The sequence below is a fragment of the Ovis aries genome, chromosome 16 (assembly GCF_016772045.2).
Source record: "Ovis aries strain OAR_USU_Benz2616 breed Rambouillet chromosome 16, ARS-UI_Ramb_v3.0, whole genome shotgun sequence".
Taxonomy (NCBI): domain Eukaryota; kingdom Metazoa; phylum Chordata; class Mammalia; order Artiodactyla; family Bovidae; genus Ovis; species Ovis aries.
In genome coordinates, this window is record NC_056069.1 from 42,401,254 (window position 1) to 42,417,112 (window position 15,859).

General features: G+C 38.3%; 1 protein-coding gene across 2 annotated transcripts in view; it reads right to left on the minus strand.

The window, feature by feature from the left end:
* CDH6 (cadherin 6) overlaps nucleotides 1-15,859 on the minus strand; it is a 150,239-nt gene that overhangs the window by 66,215 nt on the left and 68,165 nt on the right. The window lies entirely within an intron of this gene.

Sequence of the window (15,859 nt, forward strand, 5' to 3'; positions counted from 1 at the left end):
AATGGATTAAAATTAATTAATTTTTACAAACAGTCTAGCATTAAAAAAAATCCTCATGCCAGAATGCTTGGCAAAGATGCAAAGATATCACAATTTGGTTAACCATTTTACCTAATTAAACTAATGCATGCCTATATCACCCTCCTAAATTTTCCCACATTTCTTGGGAAAAAATAAAACCAATAAATTACTCCTTTATCTTACTATTTGAACAGAAAAAATATGTTCTTAAATAATACTAACACAAAAATGAAGGGCTTTGTAAGGCAGAATATATGGTACAGTTAAATAGGTAAATACAGGTTAAATAAATGCAGATAAAGGAACAGGTTTTAGGCAATCTGATCAGTATTTTTTTTTTTTTTCCTCTATGTCTGAAAGATTTGTCCCTTTGTCTCCTGATTTTCTACCAGGTAAATGTATATATGACCAGTTTTTTTTTTTTAACCTCAGCAATGAATAATTATAGCCACCCAACACATGTTTAAGAGGAAGTTTTCTGGTGGAATATAAGTGAAATATTTCATAGTGCTCAGCATTTTTAAACCTTTATTCCATTATTATGCATCTTCTTGACAGCAGGCTGGGGAAGTTCAAAATTCCACAGGTGAGTGAGTTAGTACTGTGACAATTAGTCATGCTGGAAGAATGCCAGGTACCAGTATATTTGTCATTATGTGGCCTTGGTACAGGTGTGGGATGACTGATGACCAATTAGGTAATGACAGTTCTCTCTTCTCATGGATAGGATATAAGGGGACTGAGCGACCATATGGAGAAAAGCCCTCTAAAGACATCTATGCATTTCTAGTAGTCGAGATGGCACTGAGGTTGATTCAGTGGAAATTGCATTTTTCTTCATTTCCCACATTCTCTGTTATTTGCATAGACAAATCCTGCAGTGAAGAGTTACACGTCTGCGGCTGCACTCAGTGTGTGCCCCACAGTCCTGGCAGGGAAGAGGGATGCAGAGAATGGAGGTGTCAGCTGTTTAAAAACTCCTAAAGGCCATTTTAAAGAAAAATCGATCCCTATGGATGTTGTGTGCAAACTCTACAAGCTGTTGCCACTTGAATATTAAATATTAGTTCTTTTTAATATCACAGATACCAAAATGTCAAGTATTTTACTTTTTTTTTCTGCTTAGCTGGTAATAAGCTTTTAAAGTGGTACAAATTTAAGCACTCTCTCCAAGTATGGTAGAACATCAGTTTAGTTATCAGCCAGCTCTTTTTGTATCAACATGGGGAAGCAAAAGAGAATTGTGGACAGCTTGTCTGTGAGCCCCCTCAGGGACAGTAACCCTGGGGGACATACTGTTCATCCATGAAGAATTCCCTGAATTCCCCCTGGAAGAGATTCTACTCTAGCAAAAGGGATTATAGCAGGAGCAGAGAACTGGGGCCTAATCCAGTGCTTTGGCCACTGCCCACCATAACAAACCTCCACGACGCTCACTGCCCTCACTGCACTCCAGCCACAGAAATGGGACCAGACATGCGTGAACGTCTTGCCACAAGACACATGCCACGGCTCCTGGGTTCAGCACATCCAAAGGTGAGAAGGAGAGGATAGAAGAAAGGGTGTGTCCTTGTTAAAACTCAGTATACAAAGTTACTCAAATTACTATGATCCACTCATATTTGGTGTTTAGAGGGATAGCTTTCTCTACGAAATTCTATAGTTAAAAAAATGCCAACAAACTCTACGCTGATGAATATATAACTTAGCAATCCTCATGTAATAATATTACTTCTGTGATCCTACTTAATACTTCTTAAGTCAGGATTGCATGGTTGTCAAGATTATCAATGTTGGAGCCAGACTGCCTGGGTTTAAATTGCTATGAATTTGTGAAAATGCTTAATCTCACTGCACCTTAGTTTCTTGTTCTATAAATGGGCGTTATTATGGTAACTACCTCAGAGGGCGTTATAAGGATTAAATGTCATTACATGCACTTGAAACAGTGACTGGCACTTAGTAAGGTATTAATACATATTAGCCATTGTTATCATTATTACTACCACTATTGTTATCGTTACTATTTGCATTGCAAATTTAGAATCCATCTACAGTAGCCTGCAAAAGTGTCCCAAAGAGTATAGTTCCCTCTTAGGCTTAAATACTTTTTATTTTTCAAGAGGCATTTCCAAGCAAGTCAAGTTCCCTTAAAATTAAAGAATAGAAGCATTTAAAAATCAGAATTAGTCCATTTGTTAATTATTTTCCTTTGTGAAGACTTCAATTCAGTGTTTCACAGTAACAGTGTAGAAACAGAGAAGACGGACGGTTTATGCCCACAGCCTGCCTCCAGAAGAATATGGGCAAAAACGAAAGTTCACCAGAGGACAGACTCATTCATAGATTCTATGTATCTTTTCCCCCTTTCCATTTTGTCAGTGTTCTGAAAATCATCTTTACTTTATTCAAGCGGAAACAATCAGAACTAACTTCAATGTTGTAATTTTACCTTGCAAAAATGGTACTGGATACACATTCTTTCATGATATAACATGCTGATGATATTATATCAGATGAAAATTTGGTATAGTCAAAATGAATGATATACCTATTTTAGATTTTAATCTAAAAATATGAAATGAAAAAAACCCATATTTCAAAAATGATCTTGTGCTAAGTCGCTTTAGTTGTGTCTGATTCTTTGTGACCCTATGGACCGTAGCCCACCAGCTCCTATGTTCATGGGATTCTGCAGGCAGTAATACTGGAGTGGGTTGCCATGCCTTTCTCCAGGTGATCTTCCCTACACAGGGATCAAACCCGTGTTTCTTAAGTCTCCTGCATTGGCAGTGTGTCCTTTACCACCTGGGAAGCCCAAACATGACCTTAGATGAAAAAGCCGCTGACTTCTGAACAGTTAAAATATAGGAAAACCACATGGCAAGTAGTAATCAGATGTGCTCGTTCATTCTGTAGGTGTCAGGCAGTAAAGTAAAACAACAAAAAGTAAGAGCATACCTAGACACCAAATTTTAAAATAGTAGGGATGGTTATTCCATTAGGAAAGAACCAAAGATTAGACGGGCAGCGCTAGAGGTGAAGAACCCGCCTGCCAGTGCGGGAGACAAAAGAAACTTGGGCTGGATCCTTGGGTTGGGAAAATTCCCTGGAAGAGGGCATGGCAACCCACTTCAGTATTCTTGCCTGGAGAATCCCATGGACAGAGGAGCCTGGTGGGCTACAGTCCATAGGGTCACAAAGAGTTGGACATGACTGTAGCGATTTAGCATGCACACAAAAATTAGACAGTAGGGCAGGAAAGTATATAAAGCAAAATGGATATTGTACCATTTTGCTCTCATCCCCTCATGGTATCTAGAGCAAACTAGGTAGAAATATAAAAAAAAACTCGTAAAAATGAACCTTAAACTTCCTAATTATAGCCCAATGACAGTTTAGCAATGAACTTAAAAGATTTCTTAATAGATCATGTCTCTACTTTTTATTTTCATTTTTGCTGAAATCTGTTTTTTAGGAGGGGGAGATTTCTATTTCTTATAGGCAATTGTTTGCTCTGAAATATGCAAAAGGGGTTACTCTAGAAAAATAGTTTGAATCTTTGCAGAAGCCTTTTTTCAGTGATGTGTAGAAGGTAATTAAGATGTTTATGGATGGCGGGGCAAAGTCCACATAGCATTCATAATTGCATATTTTGAAAATTTATTTGCCTGGCAGCCAGTATGGATGTATACTTCAGCCTTCACAAGAGCATATAGTCAAGTCCAGCTTTTATTTAATGCATGCCAGTTAGAAGAAGCCTGGGCCTCATTAATTCAGGTTCTACCAATTTAGAATATGTGATAATTAATGCAGAAGCTTGGTTGAAGTTTTCCTTTGATTAGCAAAATCTTTCCCCCTAGATTATTGCAAACTAATAATGTAAAATATTTCATAGGATATATAGAATGGGAAGACAAACTACAATGTCTTCAAGTTCCCTGGAATACTTTGGAATCACCTTTTATTTGCAAATAATATGCTAATTGGAAAACATCTCTGTTGATTGAATTGCTTCTCCAGTGACTCATGTTTGATAACAGTTTGAACTATCTGGTTTTGAGATATTGATTTTATTATACTATTTACAGACAAACAAATAAGTAAATACTAGACAGATTTAAAGGCAATATAATTACTTTGAAGTTTTAGAATTCAGACTTAGCATACGTTTATTCTGGTGTTCCTGATTAATTCTAATCAGTGCAATATTACTATAATGCCATCTAGGCTTACAAATTAAACCAAGTGCATTCATTTTTTTTTGGTATGCAGAGGCTTAACTTTGGCACTGAAAGCCCAGTCAGCATTCAATAAAGCAACATTATTAATATACTTGAGCCATTTACCCTAGCAAGAGAATATTTTTTAAAATCTGTTATGAAATGATTTTTTCAAATAAATGGTGTTGCACAGAAATACTGTAGCATAGCACTTTGCATGATTCTGCTCACAGAAAATATTTCTGAAATATTATCTACCCATAAATCATCCTAACGCATTGGCATAACCCATTAGTAATGCTTTTAACATATGTACCATGAATCCCTGAGGCTTCCCTGGTGGCTTAGTGATAAAGAAGCTGCCTGCAGTGCAGGAGATGTGGGTCTGTGGCTTCGATCCCTCAGTCAGGAAGATCTCCTGGAGAAGGAAATGGGAACCTACTCCAGTTTTCTTGCCTGAAAATCCCATGGACGGAGGAGCCCTGAAGGCTGCAGTCCATGGGATCGAAAGTGTAGCGCGACTTAGTGACTAAACCACCACCGGCAGCATAAATTCCTACTGAATTTTTGGTACATCTCACATTCTACTGTTCATGAAGTAGAAAGTGAAAGTGAAAGTTTCTCAGTTGTGTCTGACTCTTTGTGACTTCATGGACTATACAGTCCATCAGATAAATTCTCCAGGCTATAATACTGGAGTGGTAGATGTTCCCTTTTCCAGGGGATCTTCCCCACCCAGGGATTGAACCCAGGTCTCCCGCATTGCAGGTGGAGTCTTCACCTGCTGAGTCACCAGGGAAGCCCATATAAAGTAGGAAACAGCTGGTTATTTAGCATATTAACTATTTAGCATTTCTTTTGACCCTATTGTATCCTAACTCAGCCTAAAATCTCTCCATTCCCACACCATCTTTGAGTGCACTGGGGACGAGGATGGTCTTTACTCCATTAAAACCTAGAAAATCAAAGAAACAGGACTGTGCTATCAGGATGAATTAAACAGAGTGAAGCCAAAGGGGCACATCTTCCTACAGGTAAATCTTTAAAAAAATATATATATACACGTTCTTTATTCTGAGAGGAGTTTTACAGCCAATTAAGTTGGTTCACAATCAATTTTCGGATAACCCAAGGAACTTTGTTTTGAATAGGTTGCCACCTGCTGTGAATAAAAATAAGTCTATAGTACACGGCTGATCTTCTAGAAGTGGTGACATAAGGATAGAACCAATTTAAAATTTTTGGTAGAGATTTTACATGAAGTCTTCATTTCTAAACCTCCATTTCATTTTTCTGTAAATGTCAAAGTCACTGTTGAGTAAAATTGGTTCCGTTTCGTGTGTGTAATGAACTCCACTGAAATGTGTCAAACAGCCTAGGCATCTTCCATCACATAGCATTCCACTTGTGCCAATGAATCATTATGGCAACAGTCATCGAATGCTGCCTGAATTTTTTGTAAATGTTTATATTTGTGGATAATATGCCAATCTGTTTGCAAACTGATGTGTTTCCAGATGAAGCTATTTCAACAGTATTACCCTTGTTCTAAAATCATATTCTAGACATTGCATTAATGAAGATAAAATCAAATGTGTTACAGCACAGAAAATGGTATTTTATATGTAGTTGAGGCTTAAGGAGTATTTGTTGAGTTCAACTACTCAGTTAGGACCAGAAACCCCCAAAACTTGAATCAAAAAGACAGAATTCTTTTTTCATGGGGGTTGGAGTGATCCAAGCTATTTTGTCATGAGGGGAAGTATCAGAATACGGTTAAGAACAGATTCTGGCAGGCCATGTCTCAGTTAGCTCAGCCTCACCCAACACTGGCTGCGCAAGTAGGGGATGGATGTGTGTCTACATTTTTTAAAAATCTATAAAACACAATGATATTAATAGTATCTACCTTGTAGGATGGCTGTGAGAATAAAATGAATGAGTCCCCATGAGGTCTTAGCTATTAAGATGCTCACAAATACCTAAATGGTATCTTAGCAGAGGACACACTTTGCCTCTTGCACATCTCTTGTTTTACCTTTTACAATTGAGAAACTGTGGCCAGGGGCTCATCTTTAAAGATCAGCACATGCCTATTTCTGGGTTAATTTGGAGCCACAGAAGCTCTAGTGACATGTTCATTTCTGGAATGGAGGGAGCTGCCTCCTGAATCAGGTTGGCACTTGCTTACGACCCTTATGGATGCCTGCATAATGTGTGTTCAACTGTTGTTCAATTGCCTTTTGCCATCTCGTGTTCTCTGCAGTTTCCTTAAACCTGCTTGCTTCAGTCCTTTATGTGTATTGCCTGGCTCCTTGTGCACGCTGTCTTTTCCCAAAAGATTTACTTGTGTGAACAAAGGAGAAGAGAAAGCATTTTATGCTTGTAACTAGCTATTCATGGCATGAATTTTGAACATTTCTGTAGGAAATTATATGTTCAAGTTGCAGAACTGTATGAAAGACTTGCTTTCCTGTCACTCCCTGCTTGTCCATGAGGCTCTTCTGCAGCTTTGTTAATTTTTTTGGACGCGTGGCCATTTAAGACAATGAGCTTGAACAAGACTGCAAGATGTCAAAAACCACTTGCACATTCTTGTGAATGACTTCAGTGAGTTTGGTCTTCTTTCAATAGCTCAATGAAAGGGCAGCCAGAGGGTACTGGCTGGGAGCTACAAGGCTACCTTGGTGGGGTGAGGAGTTCAAAACAAATTTAACTTTATTAAGCTACAAAAGGAGTCACCTGGTTGGGTTTACCATAAAGTCGCTGTGAAACCTGGCACATCACAGATGATTTTTAAAGGCTCCTACTCATGAAAAGTGCTATGAAGAGTGGAGATGTTGTACTTATTCTTGCTGATATAATGTCTAAGCCTTTATCACTTATATGAAGTCTAGCACATAGTAATAAATTTGCTGTGTTCTGTCCCTGCACTATGTGCTGGGCACTGTGCTTAGCACATCACAAATATTATGTCTTCATTTAATTCTCATGAGAATCTGTGGCATAGAGAATACGCTCATAACTTCTGCAGATGAGAAACTGAAGTTTAGAGAAGCTGAGTGGGGTTGTCCAGGGTCATGTAATGGGGATGTGATGAAGCCAGACTCTAGCCCTGGCATATGACTCTGGAGTCCTTTTCTGAATTCACTCTGACGAGGTACAGGCCGCCAGGCTGCTGCCCAGGAGAAGCACTCAGTATAGCTGTGACCTTACAGCAGAATCTTCACAACTCCCCTAAAAATATAACAACAATATAGGTCTCTGAGAGGTAAAAATAGTTGTCACAAATGTCTAAGCAAATAAGGATGGCAAACAATGTTTGCTTTGTCCCATGCAATGAGATAAATGCTTTTGAAACATGTAGTCTTAAACGACAATTCTTTGAAATGGAGACTTGTCACTCTTACCCTTCACTCTAGAGATAAGAGAGACAGACTTGGAGGGACCCGATGCTTTGCCCAAGGGGGCATAGCTAGTGGCTGGTAGATCAATCCCAGCTCATCTAGAGGCTACTTCTTAACCATAACATTCACTATCTCATTTGTATTTTGCTCATGGAAACAGCATCTAGCTTTTATTTACTCTCATTTCAGACAAGATTTGAACAAATTTATCATCAGGTTTCTAAATCCCCAGCAAATTAAAGAGACCTTGTAACGAGTACTGGAAACTGAAGTCCCATTAGTAGGAGAAAGGCAGAGAAAGGCTTCAAAAGGCAGGCAGAAAACTAAAGAGAAAATGGATGGAGTCAGGGGCCAGCCCTGGCAGTCAGGCAACACTCTGTATTTCTATGCTGAGGACAATGTCTGAACACACCCCAGGTGTACACCTGTAAAATAAAGTGGATGTATGGATGAACGCATGAGCGGCTGAATATAAGGATGACTAAACACATGACTTGATGACTATAGGACTAATGACTGTAAGGATGGACATACCTCACAGCACTTGAGCGAAATCCAGCACATGAATAGTCACGATGATGACCTTGAATCATTAAGAAGAGCTCCTAGTTTTCTTGAACTTTTGGCTTGAGAAGTCATGGATATGTAGAATGAACGCAAGCAATATGATTGTCCAAAGTTACAACAATGATATTCATTTGTCCATACCACATGGCATGTAGGGTCTTAGTCCTCTGACCAGGGACTGAACCCAGGCCCTTGGCAGTGAGAGTGCAGAGTCCTAACCTGTGGATTGTGCTGCTGCTGCTGCTAAGCCGCTTCAGTCGTGTCCCACTCCGTGCGACCCCATAGATGGCCTCCCACCAGGCTCCCCTGTCCCTGGGATTCTCTAGGCAAGAACACTGGAGTGGGGTGCCATTTCCTTCTCCAATGCATGCATGCATGCTAAGTCGCTTCAGTCATGTCTGTGAGCGAATTCCAACAGTGGTATTTGGAAACACTGGGTGTTAGGCCTCACTGTCTTTCTCTCTCTTATTCCCTGTGTTATTTATCTCAGGCAAGCTCTTCCCCACTCTGAGCTTTTGTTTCTCATGTGTAAAATTAAGGCTGGTGAGCTGATAACCAGTGATAAAAGATCACTGTGGTTAGAGCACACTGTGAGCCAGTTTACCCACATGTATCCCAGCATCAGTACTTATTAGTCCTGAGAAGTGAGCAAGTGGCTTGATAGTCTGTGCTTCAATTTCCTGATTTTCAAATTGAGAATGGTACAGTTTTAGGATTTCAGTGGAGGCCCTTCCCAGGTGGCACCAATGGTAAAGAACCTACCCGCCAATGCAGGAAATGTAAGAGACTTGGGTTTGATCCCTGGGTGGAGAAGATCCCCTGGAGAAGGGAATGGCAACTCATTCTTGGCTGGAGAATCCCATGGACAGAGGAGCCTGGTGGGCTACAGTCATAGGGCCGCACAGTCGGACACGACTGGAGGCACTTAGCATGCATTCAAGGAGGCACCTGATAGATAGCTCTTCTCTTTCTCTTCCAAATTTCAAAGATATTAAGACAACAACAACCATAATAAAGCAGTGTTGGATAGACACCAAAATATCACCTTTGTTAGTAAAAAAAGAAGCCAGTTGGAAAGGTAGATTAGTTTGAAAGTCTAGTGGGCTTGTTAAGGAAACCCAGCACTAGGCAGACTCCCCACTAGAGTCGGGGTTACATCATATTTTGCTTTTCTTTTACAAAAGCAGAAGTGGCTGCTACCCACTGACAGCAGGCTCCAAATCTACGGTTCGAAGCCAGAGGGAATCACTTTCTGCTTTCAGCTCTGGCTGGCTCAGGTTCAAAACCCAGAGGTCTGGAGGAAGTGATCAGGCAGAATCTGTTTTAATCCCCATGAATTAAAAAAAGATCATTAGAGACACCAGTGACCCTGAGAGCTGGTAAATCACTTATCAATTAACAACAATTCTTGTACTTAAAGCTTTCCTTTTTTGGAGTTGTTTACAGCATCACGAAAAGGGGAAAAAAAGTATGGATAACTAAAGACTAGGAGTTTAAAACTTCCCTTAAAATATCTCTCACTTCAGGTCAATCAATGCATTACAAGAAAAATGAATTCCTTTCCATCTCTCTTTACCTTTCCCACCATCCCTATTCCCCCTACACACATAGAGAAATATGGCAAAAAGTGATGATGTGCTTTGTACATTTACCTGTTAACACTGAAAAGCTACACTGGCTATTCTCACCCCAAAGGACAGCGCTATTTACGGAGGTATAACCTTTTACAGCAAGTTGTAATGGGAAAAAATAATTGAAGCCCCACTTGCTATTTGGATAGCTTCATTCATTCAGCGTGTTTCATGCAACACTTTATTTGCAGAGGATCCGTAACCTAAATTAGATCCTTCTCATAATATCCTGGTGTAATAACTCTGAAGAAATTTAATTGAATAAATATTGTATAACAACTTCAAGAGGTACTGCAACATTTAAACGTTTATTCCCTGAGACTAACTTAAGTAGAAAAGGGCCCGTGAAATTGGGGACATCTTAACTGATTCAGGCTAATGTTAACTGACCATCAAATGTGACTTGAACTAGACAGGAAGACAATGTGCTTGAATGGGTTGCTGGATGTTTTTTCAATTTTGATTGCCTCCATTTAAAAACTTTAATTAGAACCTCTGTTTACCCGAGTCAAATTGTGCATAAAATTTCATGCAAAACATTTTAAAAGGGAATTTTAATTATACCACTAAAGAAATGCCCTTGCTCAATGTTTACTAAACACTTGCCAGAACAAGTTAATTAATACATGTTTAAATAAGTGAAAGAAGAAGAAGGGAAACAGGAAAAAAAAAATCACATTCATCTTTTGTCAAGTTTCACTGTAGTTGTCAAAGAAGTTCAATTTCCAATTTAACAACTGCACTATCACAGTGTACATGTGTAATTACAAACAATGGGGCACCGGAACACAGTGAAGGCCAGTGGAAAGCTAATTCTCAGTGGAAGTTGTTGTTCAAAATAATTGTGCATTGCTACTTGATGTTCTGCAGTCATCAAATCGAGCACTTTTCAATTTCTTTCATCTATTAATTATTCCAAGGTAGAAAATTAGAATGTTTGCCTGGTAATTTTTTAATAGGTCAGTAATATGCTTTTTATTTATTTAAAGCTACAGAAAAAAAACTCTTTAATGTAAACAGCATAATATGTAGAAAAAGAAAAATTTTGATGATACTGAGTTTGTAGTTCTAATTTAACACGCCACCAACTTTTCAGCTTTATCTTTTCAAAATCCCTGTTTTCCTCATCTATTAATGTAAGCCATACTGCTTATATGCAAAATAGATGTTGAAAAACAGCTGATAATCTATAAGAAAAACCAGATGAAACCAATCTTTCTGGGATATGCCTTGTTATCTCAGTAGCTTTATGACAAATGGGAAGAAAAAATATCCAAAATAATTTTGAAATCTTATGGAGAAGGAAAATGCACATATTCCAATAATGCAACTGCCACTGCCAAGGATGTTATTCTCTTAATCAGCATGTCTTGCATCAGTCCTGTTATAGTTTGTTCCTGTATTGCTGAAGCTGATCATCAAATTTCTCAAAATGTGTAAGAAGCCACAGCTTGTGCAAGTCTGGGAAATAATATTGACTTAGGAGCAGGCCTTCCTTAAGTGTTTTGTTTGAAATTCCAAGAGGGGTGGGATGGGAGTGGGGGAGGGAGGCTCAAGAAGGAGGGGATATATGTATAATTATGATTTATTTGCATTGTTGTATGGCAGAAACCAATACAACATTGTAAAGCAATTAAAAATTAAAAAAATAAAAACTTGCTCAGAACAAACATTTAACTAAAAAAAAAAATGAAGAAAGAAATTCCACTGATGGGTTAGGCCAAGCCAGTTCAGACAGTTGAGTTAAGCCTCACTGATTTGTTATGAAAATTGAATATGATACAGTATGTAAAACACTTACCACATTGCCAAGTAAGCAGGCAATAAATAGCAGCCAATATTGCTTTTGAGACTATTGCTTACCAAGAGCTGATCTTATGCAGTGTAACAATAGTACATTAAACTATGTACTATTTACATAGTAAATAGTCTTTGGGCCACTTACTATTAATAAAAAACATGAAGTCAAAATATCATAAAATGCAGCCTACTTAAAAAACAAAACCAAACCCTTTTTTCCTCACATATTATTTTTCTTTATACCTAGAAAAAGACTTAAGTGCTTAAGTATGCTGACTTGCTCTATAATTTCGGTTGGCAGGGGAAATACAATTTCTCAATATATTTTTCCTGATAAAATAAAGAACCTGAAGTGCCAGCACATTTACACACCTACCAATTATGAAATGAGTTTCCTTGGATATTAAAACTAAGCCAAAATATAATTTAGTCCTATAAAATACTGTCCAACTCTGCTATAGTTCCACTTGGAGCGTCAGGAATTGTTATTTAATTAGCAATTGATTAGTGGACTTTACTGTAACTTTATTTTTTTCCCCACAACACAGTAAAAAGTTTTGTAAAATGAGCATTTTTCTCCATATGAAGGAAAAAAGTACATATCATACATATGCTTTTTGAAATGTCTTAAAAGCATCTGAGAGTCAAGTGTTTATGACATCCTGAACTTTAGAAGATGCTGCAGCTCTGTCACTGATGTGGAATTTCTTTCAGATGACTGTAAATAAAAATCAGGTACCCATGGTTATAAATACTCCATTTCACATTTTCTCCAGCAACAGCAAAAAATTTCAATTAATTGAATCTCAGCCAACTACAAATAATGCCAGAAGTGCAATATTTGGTGCTCCAGGTCATAGACATTAATTAAGATGCAAAGGATCAGCATTAGAGGCCCCAAATACAGATTTTTGTTCCAGAATTTTTTTTTTTTTGATAGATATGGGCTGAAATAGCTATAAATAACCACTTCAACTATATGGGAAAAGAGGGTTTTGGGTACAATTTTTATTTTGCTTGCTCTGGAACTTTTGATAAAATTCTGAAGTGTCATTTTTAAAAATGAAAATAAGATTATTTTCACTTTAGGATTTGTTCAGTTCAGTCACTCAGTCGTGTCGGACTCTTTGTGACCCCATGGACTGCAGCACACCAGGCTTCCCTGTTCATCACCAACTCCTGGAATTTACTCAAACTCATGTCTATCGAGTCAGTGATGCCATCCAGCCATTTCATCCTCTGTCAGCCCCTTCTCCTCCCGCCTTCAATCTTTCCCAGCATCAGGGTCTTTTCTAGTGAGTCAGTTCTTCACATCAGGTGACTAAAGTATTGGAGTTTCAGCTTCAGCATCAGTCCTTCCACTGAATATTCAGGATTGATCTCCTTTAGGATGGACTGGTTGGATCTCTTTGCAGTCCAAGAGACTCTCAAGATGAGTCTTCTCCAACACCACAGTTCAAAGGCATCTATTCTTTAGTGCTCAGCTTTCTTTATAGTCCAACTCTCACATCCATACATGACTACTGGAAAAACCATAGCTTTGACTAGACGGACCTTTGTTGGCAAAGTAATGTCTCTGCTTTTTAATATGCTGACTAGGTTGATCATAGCTTTTCTTCCAAGGAGAAAACATCTTTTAATTTCATGCCTGCAGTCACCATCTGGATTTGTATTTATAGGAAAAAAAACAACAACAACAAAACAACCTTTGCATTCCATGTCAGCTTCTGTTTTAAAGGAACACAAATTCAGTGATTTCCCATTGGAGAGACAGAGAGGTAAGACTAAGATACTTTAAGATGGCTACAGTTACCAAATGTAAAATTTATAAACCATGACATACCTTTTTTTAGATGTTTTCCCCAAATCACTTGCTAAGAGGCTTATAGAAATGAATCATTTTCAAGATACTATCCGTCTTTCAAAATATCTAGATTTTCTGGCAGTAAAAATTTTTTTTTGTGTGTGTGTGTGTATGTACATTTTGCTTTCTGAAATGTAGATATTTCTTTACATTGCTTTATGGCGGTTGAGCTCAAACAAGAAGAATTCTGAAAAAAAGATCAGTACAACTTGTTAGCTTCCCAATTTATCATCCACCTATACAAGATTTAATGGCTGTGTTAACCCAGAGTCTCAAGAATAATTATAGTCTAAAACAAGTCCTTAAAGTGAAGAGATGAAAAGAAATATAGAAAGGGAGGGCTGTCATGAAACAGAAATTGCACAAGCAAGGGAACTTTCATCATGTTGAGTAAGTACTTTGCTATGGGATTCCTTTTAAAATTAAGGTGCCTAGCAAGTTGGATGGAAATAAAATATGTATGATTAGCAGGGACTACCTTGGCTCAGAGTAGTTGGAAATGAATGGAGAAAGGACAGAGAGGTATTTTTTCCCCCCAAGTCATTACCAGCTTTAGTTCACAGAAAAGTTATTTCAACTTCTCTCTTTGAAAAACTGCTTTGAGGTCTGCTTTTAATTTTAACAGTTAAATATCATATTCATGCCAATGAATCTTTTTCTTGTTTAATATCATTAGGAAGAAAGCCTCCCAGGTCAGAGTGAATAGTATAATTGCTTAAAAGAAGAAATATATAGCATACATATTTAATAAAAACCTTTAAAACAATTTCCTTATGTTGGCTAGGCATTTTTGTTTATATATGATAAACTTTTAGCTTTTAACACACTAAACTACACTGAACCATATGGGAAAATCTCTAGAATAAGATTTTAGTGAATAACCTCACAGATCTTTTACTGATTATATCTGTTTAGGCTGCAGGTCAGTTTTACAGGATCCTTGATTCAGCTCATGCAATTAGAGTAAACCACACTATAAATCTGCAAAGCTCTTAAGAACAATATAGAAGTCATCATGCAACTTTGGTCATAAATTCCATGAGATAAGTGCTTTGATATTTTCCATGTCTTGAAATACTCCCAACAACTGAAAAATATTTGTTTTCATGAAAATTTAAAAAAAACCTGAGCGCAACACTACTTTTCAGAGCTCAACAGATTGCTGTCTGCATGACATTTCTTGCTGTTCATAACTAAAGAGAAATGACTTTGGCACTTATATCTGTTTGATGAGAAATTGTTACTGCAATTGCCCTATGAGACATCAAGCCACCTGTCACAGCATCCTTGCTGTTTTTTTTTTTTTTTTTTTTGTCCAAGGCAAAGCTCTCCCTGATAGCTCAGCTGGTAAAGAATCTGCCTGCAATGCTGCTTTGAGTCTTGGGTCAGGAAGATCCTCTGGAGAAGGAATAGGCTACTCACTCCAGTATTCTTGGGCTTCCCTAGTGGCTCAGATGGTAAAAACTCTGCCTGCAATGCAGGAGACCTGGGTTTGATCCCTGGGTTGAGAAAATCCCCTGGAGAAGGGAACAGCTACCCATTTCAGTATTCTGGCCTGGAGAATTCCATGGACAGAGGAGCCTGGCAGGCTACAGTCCATGGGGTTGCAAAGAGTCGGACACAACTGAGCAACTTTCACTTTAATCCTCTCCAGTCAGCAGGAGGATAGAAAAACAGTATGCCACCAGGCAGAAGTAGCTGGAACATTCTGGCAAACAGAATGGACTTCAGGGTCAGTCGGATTATAGGGTGAAAATTTTATTTACTTGTGTGACTTTGGACATGTTACATAACCTTTTAAAGTTTTAGCCTTTTCACCTTAAACTGGGGATGATTATGTTCAGGTCCCAGGTTATTAACATGGAGACTGACAGACGGGGTGTGCAGAAGGAGCAGATACATGGTAGTTATTATTAGGTCATTTTGGGGGTGAAGGTTTGATGCATTGATGACTTTGAGGTGTTTTTCTTTGTCATAATGGCTTTTCAGAAATAGTAGCTAGTCAACCTTCTGTCTTTGCTGCAGAGATTTCGTGCGTTAGGATCTCTGAGAGGTCTAAAGGCAGGACCCAAAGTGTGAAATTTATTGAAATCTTCAGTTTTATCTTAAACACATATGTATACTTTGTGTTCTACTGAGTAACAGATGTAAATTGTTTTATTAGCCAAATCATTTTTGCTCCTTAAATCTTCTTGTACATCTGATGCTCTGGCGTTACCTTCATTCTGTGGCATCACCTGACCTCTGGCACCACGCTGGGAATAAGGACGGCCAGTCTGGGCCGCATTGGAGAAAGACCAGGAAACTTAGACTTCCCTAAACTCTGCTTTCTAGTGCCTCTGTACA